Here is a 9,878-nt window from a genome sequence, read left to right as displayed (position 1 = left end):
ACAACAGCTGGTGGGAAGTCCTCCCCAAGGAAGGCAGCATGAGATGAAGATGTTGATAGAGATGGCTGTGGGAGGGGTGGCGGGGGGGCAAGTGGAGAAATAAAGTGGGAAAGAAATTAACAGGCAGGAAGTAATCATCACTCATCAAGAACTGATCCATTTACACATACAGTCTTGTTTCATCTTCACAGCATTTGTAAGGTCCGTGGAATTTCACCCATTTTACAGAAAAAGGCAGAAGCTCTGAGAAACTAAGCAACTTGGTCAGGACCCCACAGCAGCTGACGAACCATGGTTGCAATCCAGGTGTCTGACTTCAAAACCCTCCCCGTTTCCTGACAATGATCCAGGGTCCTTAAGGCCACCATTTGATGCTCAGGTCTGCAAGGGGCAGCCTATGAAGTTGACCTCATCCAGAGGAGTCCTGCTTGGGGACCAGAAAAGCATGGTCTGAAAACTCAGCAGAGATTATAGCCAAGGGTCCCACCTTTCTCTATGTTCCTCTTTGTTCAACTGAGAAGTGTCTTGTGGGAAGACTTAGGTCAGGAGTAATTTAAATTTTTTTATTATTTTTTATTGGGGTATAGTTGCTGTACAATGTTGTGTTAGTGTCTGGTGTACAGCAAAGTGAATCAGCCATATTTCCTTCCCATTTAGGTCACCACAGAGCACTGAGTAGAGTTCCCTGTGCTATACAATAGGTTCTCATTCAGTTCGGTTCAGTTCAGTCACTCAGTCGTGTCCGACTCTTTGTGACCCGATGAATCGCAGCACGCCAGGCCTCCCTGTCCATCACCAACTCCCGGAGTTTACTCAAACTCATGTCCATCGAGTTGGTGATGCCATCCAGCCATCTCATCCTCTGTCGTCCCCTTCTCCTGCCCCCAATCCCTCCCAGCATCAGAGTCTTTTCCATTGAGTCAACTCTTTGCGTGAGGTGGCCAAAGTATTGGAGTTTCAGCCTTAGCATTAGTCCTTCCAAAGAACACCCAGGACTGATCTCCTTCAGAATGGACTGGTTGGATCTCCTTGCAGTCCAAGGGACTCTCAAGAGTCTTCTCTAACACCACAGTTCAGAAGCAGGACACGACTGAGCGACTTCACTTTCACTTTTCACTTTCATGCATTGGAGAAGGCAATGGCAACCCACTCCAATGTTCTTGCCTGGAGAATCCCAGGGACGGGGGAGCCTGGTGGGCTGCTGTCTATGGGGTTGTACAGAGTTGAACACGACTGAAGTGACTTAGCAGCAGCAGCAGCAGCAGCAGCTTTCTTTATAGTCCAACTGTCACATCCATACATGACCACTGGGAAAACCATAGCCTTGACTAGACGGACCTTTGTTGGCAAAGTAATGTCTCTGCTTTTGAATATGCTGCCTAGATTGGTCACAACTTTTCTTCCAAGGAGTAAGCGTGTTTTAATTTCATGGCTGCAGTAACCATCTGCAGTGATTTTGTAGCCCCCCAAAATAAAGTCTGACACTGTTTTCACTGTTTCTCCATCTATTTGCCATGAAGTGATGGGACCAGATGCCATGATCTTAGTTTTCTGAATGTTGAGCTTTAAGCCAACTTTTTCACTTTCCTCTTTCACTTTCATCAAGAGGCTCTTTAGTTCTTCTTCACTTTCTGCCATAAGTGTGATGTCATCTGCATATCTGAGGTTATTGATATTTGTCCCAGCAATCTTGATTCCAGCTTGTGCTTCCTCCAGCCCAGTGTTTCTCATGATGTATTCTGCATATAAGTTAAATAAGCAGGGTGACAATATACAGCCTTGATGTACTCCTTTCTCAATTTGGAACCAGACTGTTGTTCCATGACCAGTTCTAGCTGTTGCTTCCTGACCTGCATTCAGATTTCTTGGTATGGTAGGTCAGGCGGCAGGTCAGGTGGTCTGGTATTCCCATCTCTTGAAGAATTTTCCACAGTTTAATGTGATCCACACAGTCAAAGGCTTTGGCATAGTCAATAAAGCAGAAATAGATGTTTTTCTGCAACTCTCTTGCTTTTTTGATGATCCAGTGGATGTTGGCAATTTGATCTCTGTTTCCTCTGCCTATTCTAAAACCAGTTTGACCATCTGGAAGTTCACGGTTCACGTTTTATTGAAGTCTGACTTGAAGAATTTTGAGCATTACTTTGCTAGCATGTGAGATGAGTACAATTGTGCGGTAGTTTGAGCATTCTTTGGCATTGCTTTTCTTTGGGATTGGAATGAAAACTGACCTTTTCCAGTCCCTGGCCACTGCTGAGTTTTCCAAAATGCTGGCATATTGAGTGCAGCACTTTTGCAGCATCATCTTCCAGGATTTGAAATAGCTCAACTGGAATTCCATCACCTCCACTACCTTTGTTCGTAGTGATGCTTCCTAAGGCCCGGTTGACTTCACATTCCAGGATGTCTGGCTCTAGGTGAGTGATCACACCATCTGGGTCAGGAAGATCTTTTTTGTACAGTTCTTCTGTGTATTCCTGCCACCTCTTCTTAAGATCTTCTGCTTCTGTTAGGTCCATACCATTTCTGTCCTTTATTGAGCCCATCTTTGCATGAAATGTTCCCTTGGTATCTGGAATTCTTTGAAGAGATCTCTAGTCTTTCCAGTTCTATTGTTTTCCTCTATTTCTTTGCACTGATCACTGAGGAAGGCTTTCTTATCTTTCCTTGCTATTCTTTTGAATGCTACATTCAAATGGGTATATCTTTCCTTTTCTCCTTTGCTTTTTGCTTCTCTTCTTTTCACAGCTATTTGTAAGGCCTCCTCAGACAACCATTTTGCTTTTTTGCATTTCTTTTTCTTGGGGATGGTCTTACTCTCTGTCTCCTGTAGAATGTCATGAACCTCCATCCATAGTTCATCAGGCACTCTATCTATCAGATCTAGTCCCTTAAATCTATTTCTCACTTCACTGTATAATCGTTAGGGATTTGATTTAGGTCATACCTGAATGGTCTAGTAGTTTTCCCTACTTTCTTCAATTGAAGTCTGAATTTGGCAATAAGGAGTTCATGATCTGAGCCACAGTCAGCTCCCGGTCTTGTTTTTGCCAACTGTATAGAGCTTCTCCATCTTTGGCTGCAAAGAATATAATCAGTCTGATTTCAGTGTTGACCATCTGACCATCTGGTGATGTCCATGTGTAGAGTCTTTTCTTGTGCTATTGGAAGATGGTATTTGCTATGACCAGTGAGTTCTCTTGGCAAAACTCTATTAGTCTTTGCCCTGCTTCATTCCGTATTCCAAGGCCAAATTTGCCTGTTACTCCAGGTGTTTCTTGACTTCCTACTTTTGCATTCCAGTCCCCTATAATGAAAAGGACATGTTTTGGGGGTGTTAGTTCTACAAAGTCTTGTAGGTCTTCATAGAACCTTCAAGTTCAGCTTCTTCAGCATTACTGGCTGGGGCATAGACTTGGATTACTGTGATATTGAATGGTTTGTCTTAGAAATGAACAGAGATCATTCTGTTGTTTTTGAGATTGCATCCAAATACTGCACTTTGGACTCTCTTGTTGACTATGATGGCTACTCCATTTCTTCTAAGGGATTCTTGCTTATAGTAGTAGATATAATGGTCATCTGAATTAAATTCACCCTTTCCAGTCCATTTTAATTTGCTGATTCCTAGAATGTTGACGTTCAGTCTTGCCATCTCCTGTTGGACCACTTCCAAGTTGCCTTGGTTCATGGACCTCACATTCCAGGATCCTATGCAATATTGCTCTTTACAGCATCGGACTTTACTTCTATTACCAGTCACATCCACAACTGGGTGATGTTTTTGCTTTGGCTAAGTCTCTTCATTCTTTCTGGAGTTATTTCTCCAGTGATCTCCAGTTACATATTGGGCACCAACCAACCTGGGGAGTTCATCTTTCAGTGTCCTATCTTTTTGCCTTTTCATACTGTTCATGGGGTTCTCAAGGCAAGAATAATATTAATTCGTTAATATACAGTATTCATTAATATACAATATTTGTTTTTCTCTTTGACTTACTTCACCCTGCATGGCAGTCTCTAGGTCCATCCATGTCTCAACAAATGACCCATTTTCGTTCCTTTTTACGGCTAATATTCCACTGTATATATGTGCCACATCTGCTTTATCCATTCCTCTGCTGATGGACATTTAGGTTGCTTCCATGTCCTGGCTATTGTAAGTAGTGCTATAATATGGAGTGATTTTTAAAAATCAGAGGTTAAGGTACTGAGCATACATGTGTGCCAAACACACACACACACACACACACACACACACACACACACACTGTATGAACATGAACACGGAAGTACAGGGTCAAACTTTCTTTTTCTTTTAGCCTCCTATGCAGATTCTGATGGCCATGCTGGAGTTGGATTCATGTGAAGCCTCATGTTGGTCCCGCAGGGGTAGACATAGGTGAAATGAAGCAGTTGAAAGTCGGCTATTAGATCCAGGAGAGATAGATCCAGAGTCAGCTATTGGTGGCCAGGAGAGAACAGGGGATTTCTAATCTTATCCCGGGTTCTTCCTACTACACCTTGACTTTGGAGAAGCTCTGGGAGGAAGTTCATCTTATTTTCGTCATTTTCCCCCTTCTCATTGTAACGCTACTGCCATCTTGGATCCTTGAGATCATCAATAGGAGTCTTTCCAATGGCCCTGGCAAGGCAGTAGCACAGAACAAAATCTCTTTTGTGCCTTTGACCTGGGCCAGAGTCTGACCCTTCGTCACACAAGTGGAGGAAAGGGGGGCAGGAGTGACAGCTCCCTCCCCAAAGGACACCCTGCTTAGCAACCAAGCGACACTGCTGCCACAGGGTCAGAGGCTGTGATGATTTCTCTGTGCAGACTGACATGCCATTAAGAATGTAAAGCGTATTGACTCGACTCTACAAAGGGAAATGGAGGGCCTTAAGAGACAGTGGGTGGGGGTAGTCTGGAGAGGCACCAGGTCAGGCCCCCAGATGAGTCACCACTCAGCGCAGACACCAGCAATGCCCAGTGAGGGGTGCGAGGGTCTCCCGCGCTGCATGTGAACTATTTCCCTGCAAGTCTAAGAGTTACGTGTCACCGCAGATGGCTCTGCCAGGGCCTGGATTTATTCTGATGAAATGATTTTTGATTCAAAGAGACAGGTGGGTGACAAGGGCAGCAAGACTGGGATGTACACCTTTGTCCTGGTTTCCTTTCTCCTCATTGGCAGGCCCCCCACACTTCCTTGGCTCCATTTAGTAAGGGTGATTGGGGCTCACGCTCTGGATAATAAACTAGGAGGCGGCACGAGCCCTGAGCTGGATCCTCTTCTAGAAGAGTCCCGCTGAATATGTAGAGAGACCCTAGCAGTTGAGAGTGACTCCCTGACACCTCCTGAGATGGATGTCCTTGCTGGCTTTGAAGGCACTTGAACCTGGTAGGACTTAGAACAAGGACGGGTGAGGTCCCTTGGGGCCTGTGTGAAGACCAAGGAGGGCCTGGACCTGGGGACAGAACTCAGGGGACACTGGTTTTTATCAGTGTGAAGGCTCCTCTTGCTCTGATCCTTCCTCCACTATTCATTAATTGATGGATGCATTCATCCATCCATTCATTCATTGATCCACCTGGACAGTCATTTAACATTGACCATCTGGGTCAGGCTCCGTGAAAATGAAGATAAAGAGGATGCTGTTCCTGCTCCCCAGACGTGGTCATTCTTGAAGAGGAATAGACTCTGAGCACAGATGCACCTGCTGTAAGACCTGAACATCCGGGGAGGCTGATGGGCCCTGTGAGCCTGAGCCCAGACGTCACATGGCGATGCTGGGGACGCCTGGGTGGGAACTCCAGAGCAGGTGTGAGGCCAAGGCAGCTCCCCCTTCAGAGAGGCTGCAGCACAGGGTCTTAAATTTAAAGGGTAGTTGGGGGCAAGGGGGCTTCCCTGGTGGTCCAGTGGTTAGGACTCCATGCTTCCACTTCAGGGGGCACAGGTTCGATCCCTGGTTGGGGAACTAAGATTCCCACGTGCCACACTGAGAGCCCAAAAAAATGGTAGTAGGGGCAGCAGAGGAAAAGAAAGGGGCCGGGAGGCCCTGGGGGCAAATGTACAGTGAAAACCCCAGCAATAAAGGAAAGAACAGGGCTCCCGCCTACCCCCTTGGTGTGGAGGTCTCCTCCCGGTGGGCTTGCAGACCTTCCCAAGATGAGATGCACATGCAGACCATCCCTGCCTCCTGGCCTTGTATCAGCACCTCCGATTCAGCCCCGCCATGTCCAAGGGCCCTTTGCTCAGCTCACCTGCTTCTCCTTTTTCCCATTGTGAATTTTTGGACGCGATTCCTTCATCTCACCTTATCAGTCTGCAGGAGGTTGGTGTGGTTTGCCTGAATTGGACTGACTGCCAATTTCTTCGGTGGCTTGGCTTCAGAGTCAAGACAGAACATCAGTGCCAAGCTGCCTAATGGCTGACGCGAGCATGTGTTAAGAACCTAATAAAATATCGCCTCCAAAATTTCCAGCCAAATTCACTTATGTAAATAAATCAAACATAAGGCCTGTCCCAGAATATCCCATTGGGCTTCGGGAGACTGCTTTAAAACCTGCTCCAGGTGGAGAGGGTGTTGCATAGAGGGCTAAACTACGAAACAGTCCTGTCTTTCCCAGGGACTGTGCTGAAGACGTGCTGTATGCTGTCCCTTCCCGTGTGGGACCAATTGATAAATTCCTTCTGGGATGCACTCCCAGGAAAGGCTTGCCTGTGTGTGAGAACTTAGCGTGCTTCTTGGGTCTGCTAACAAAACTGGTGTAACCTGGTCAGCACCAGGAACTAGTTTATTTCACGTGTTTGATCACCTTCAGTGGAGTCTGTCTTATTTAGTGTTTTAATCCCCCTATTTTATACCATCTAAAATTTTGTAAGCTTCCTCCGAGCCTTCTGAAAGTGGGGCTGGGGGTCAATGTAGGCAAATAATAAAATAGTATTTCTGATCCGAGAATGGGGGTCTTACAGGCGCCCAGTTTTCCCTTGGACCCCGTAGCACGTCATCTGTTCTCATCCACTTAATTAGCACATTGCACGGGAGGGGCTGCCGTGCTTTGGCTTTGTTGTCGGCTGACTTCAGTGAAACGACTCTTCAGGAATAAATATTCCTCAGCCAAAAGTTGCTCTCCCCTCCTTTACCTCCTGAGACACCAGCGCCTGTGCATTTCTCATCTCTCTCCCACCCCCGGCGGCAGCGAGAGTGCCTTCTTAATTATATTGGAAATGACATCATGGGCAGAGCTCACTGTCTCTCTCTAGCTTGTACCTGCCAGCAATTTGCAAGAGCCATGGGGGGAGGGTCCGCAGGGAGGAGCCTTGGGGAACTTCCAAATTAAAATGCTAACCAACCTCAGAAAGCCGGCACCATGCCTTGATAAGTCCCTGGAGCAGGAGAGAGGTTTATTTCTGGCCAGTAAATGTTGTTTTAACCGTAAAGAAGCAGGAGACAAGGACTGATGTGAGAGAGTACATCACTGTAGTGAATGGAGCCGAGCATCACTGAGCAGACACTGGGAGCAGAGATGGGTGCTATTTAGGGCAAGTCTACCCAAATGAGTTCGTTTCCAAGGGAAGTTGTCTGCTTTCTCTTCTCCTTATTGCCTAGTGATGATTTATTCATGGTCCCTGAGATAAAGGATATGACAGTTCACTCAAAAGAGGATTTAGATTCCGATCAGAGTAGGCCCATGTCAAAGCGATGAGGGGATAAGTTACTGATGGAAGGAGAAAAGGAGAGTGTGCTTTTATTCAGCACCTTCATGCACCAAGTACTTTATAAATGATCGTGTATTGACTCCTCACAGCAACCCATGAAGTAGGTGTTATTGTTCCAATGTTTCAAAGTGAAAATAAATGCCGATCATGTTACACATGGAATAGAATTGGGTTTCCAAGCCTTGGTGTCTGACTACAAATCCACTGACTAGACTGCATGAAAGGGGCACTTACATTTTAAGATCCATCATAGCACCATATATATTTTTAAGCCCCCACAATGTCGCACTCTCCCCATCATCATGCTAGATGGCAAGCTTTCTATTTCCTGTATGTGGGTGATGAAGCCTCTCTGAAAACCATGCATGCCCTTGGCATAAGACAGCAGGTGCCATCCTTCTGTTCATCACAGGTACCTGTCCCAGAAAATGGCTCTACCCTAACTCTTCCTCTCTGTGCTACTGCCACATCGTCCCCTTACCAATGAGACTCCTAAGAGCTCCTCAGTACCGAGGACTACAGAATTTATGGTTGGAATGATCGAGCCTTGCCTTAGAGTCCATGGCCTCCGGTGAACCACACAGAGCTAATTTCAAAGCTCCAATGTCCTGTGCCCTGGAACGATGCTCTCCTTCACTCTTGCCTGAACGTTAAGCAAAGGGAAGACCTCAGTGTGCAGTGTCATGAAGACTTCAAGTTTGAATGGGTTTGGGTGTCGTTTGTCCCATTGGAAAGGTGACCAATTGGCCAGTTTCATCCTGGAGAACTCACTTCACCTTCCAGGGAATGTATGGGTGGTTTATGTCAAAAATAGTAATTTATCACTCGTGGTAGGACAAAATAGGGTCATAACCTGGTATGCAGGGCAGGCTTTGATTTAAAGGGAAAAATAGGCGTGGTAGACATGATGACCATGGACGATGAATCCCAAGACCCTTAGCATCCCCCATATTTGCTTCCAGAATCTCCAGACTGGGGCTGAAGACTGTCAGCCAGCCCAATCTTATAGAGACCATCTGAACACCATGCATCTCTTTGTGTTTTTGCCTCACTGAAGCGGTTACCATCTCATGAATTCGGAGAGGCTGCCAAGGGGAGCCACCCTGGATGAGCAGTCTGCGTGACATTGCCCTGAGCAGGCTGGAGTCTGGGGGAGTAGTGTGTTAATCAGCAGGCGCTCCCACTGAACACCTGCCCACCCACCCGGAGTCCCCGGGGAGCAGACCCTGAATAAAGCAGGCTCCCCAGCTGGCTGGCAGGAGCACTTTGCATTTCTGGAGGAGTAATGATTATGTGTGCTTGTCAGAGCCTTCCCATTGGGCATCATTCAAATGCATGGATGAGAAAGACTCAGCTTCCCAGACTGATAGCAACCCCAATTTTTCCCCACACTGGGACCAGGGTGTATCTTAGCAAAATGTGGAAGAAGCCATGTGGAAATAAGAGGATGAGAACAAGGGAGTACATTAGTATCACATAAAGAATAATATATAAGAATAGTATAAAGGAAGGGGCCAAGTAAGTGGGAAACCAGAGGTTATTCCCTGGAAGTCCCTGATGCTGGATTAAATGACAGGGTCTGTTGGAAGGAGTGAGAATGGGGAGGAGGCAGAGGGATGAGGTTAAAGGGAGTTGGTTGCAGGGAGAAGTCAGGTTGGAGGAAAAGATGCACTAAAAGGAGGGGTTAGGAGTACAGACACAAACATCCTTTCCTGGGGATACGAGTAACTTTGCCAAAGTATATGTCAGAGCGTCCTTCTTGGGTACCTCAAGGTATAAGACCCCGTTGAAACCCAGGGACTGTCTTGTATCTGGGTCTGTGGTTTCTGGACCACATGGGGCCCCACAGTCTCTGCCTAGGAGTTCTGTGCTTCCAACCAGGCTTGAGTGAGCATGGAGGTTTCATTCTCCCCCATGGTCAGCTTTCTTGCTAGACTGGTGGAGCAATCAAACCAAGACCCTTCAGTCTGTCCTGATCTACCAATTAAAACAAAATAACAAACCACCTTTATTAGGTGCCTATTGCGTGCCAGGCACTGTGCTCGGGTGCAGGGCTACACATATTGATCAAACCTGATCCTGTCCTCTGGGAACATATTGTCTGGCAGAATTCTGTTGCATTTAAAAAACACAGCTTCATCCTCTTCCTGTCTGTGTTGT

At 46.5% G+C, this 9,878-nt stretch overlaps 1 protein-coding gene across 5 annotated transcripts in view; it reads left to right on the top strand.

Annotated features, from left to right (window-relative positions):
• Window positions 1-9,878, top strand: part of FRMD4A (FERM domain containing 4A) — a 373,568-nt gene that overhangs the window by 177,915 nt on the left and 185,775 nt on the right. The gene's annotated exons all lie outside the window — the stretch shown is intronic.

This window comes from Bison bison, unplaced genomic scaffold (assembly GCF_000754665.1).
Source record: "Bison bison bison isolate TAMUID 2011002044 unplaced genomic scaffold, Bison_UMD1.0 scf7180017864461, whole genome shotgun sequence".
Lineage (NCBI taxonomy): Eukaryota > Metazoa > Chordata > Mammalia > Artiodactyla > Bovidae > Bison > Bison bison.
The sequence above is the reverse complement of the archived record's forward strand: the minus strand, read 5'-3'. Positions and strand labels throughout refer to the sequence as shown.